A 979-nucleotide genomic window follows, 5' to 3' on the forward strand; every position below is an offset into this window, starting at 1 on the left:
CAACTTGTGCTAGATTATTAATGACCAATTGGAAATGGCCGAATTGCATAATGTTTTTGGACAACTTAGATAAGGAAAATTCACTGAGAAATTATATATCCAATTCAACATACTAAAAGAAAGAGGATTGATGCTTGAGATAAACCAGTCAAGCTATGACTTCTTTGGAAATCCATAACCCTTGTTGATGCCCTTTCAAAATAATTTTTACTTACCCCATGTATGACACTAAATAACTACTAGCCAACTTGAAAATTCTTAAAAATTAAACAAACTTTAGCCATTAAATTTGAATTTGTCCACTCCACCTAATACCTTAGAGTAGGACAAACTAGTAGACATCAACAAATAATTATGACGCAACACTCTCATGAATAAAAACCTAGTTCAGTGTAGTTGGAAACTACAATTGGAACAATTGTTATGCTGCCATTGATGTCAAACCTTACTAGTAAGACATTTGCTAATAGTGTAGAGTTCCATGTCAGTTGATTGATGAAGTGGATTTGAAGAGAGATATTGAGGTAAATTCATAAAGTGGTTGAGTAAAGAGGATTAAGTATGATGGAATTACAATGGGCACTTGATCAATTAGTATTTGACAAGATAATGTGTTGTTTGATCATTGTATAAAGTGAAGAAGAAAGATAAGTTTAAGAGTAGAAGAGATGTTTGTTGAAAGATAAGAAGTTGAGTAAAAGACGAAGTTTGACTGAGTGACAGTTTACAAGGCCAATGAAGAAGTTGAAGAAGAAGATTAAAAAACTAAAGTATTAGCCAAGTGTTTGTAATGTCGAGCAAGATGGAGAAGAAAACTGAAGTAGCAATGGAGCGCAATAAAGGTTGAGCAAGCAAGTGTAAGTCAAGCAAGACAGAATAGTAGAGACTAAGTTACCCACTGATGACCGAGCTGAAGAACATTCTGATGACCGAGTGTTAGAAAATTAATAGTTTGTGAAAGAATCAAGTTTTGAGGCTG

The sequence above is a fragment of the Cupressus sempervirens genome, chromosome 4, assembly GCF_028749045.1.
Source record: "Cupressus sempervirens isolate cs-2001-9-10 chromosome 4, ASM2874904v1, whole genome shotgun sequence".
Taxonomy (NCBI): Eukaryota; Viridiplantae; Streptophyta; class Pinopsida; order Cupressales; family Cupressaceae; genus Cupressus; species Cupressus sempervirens.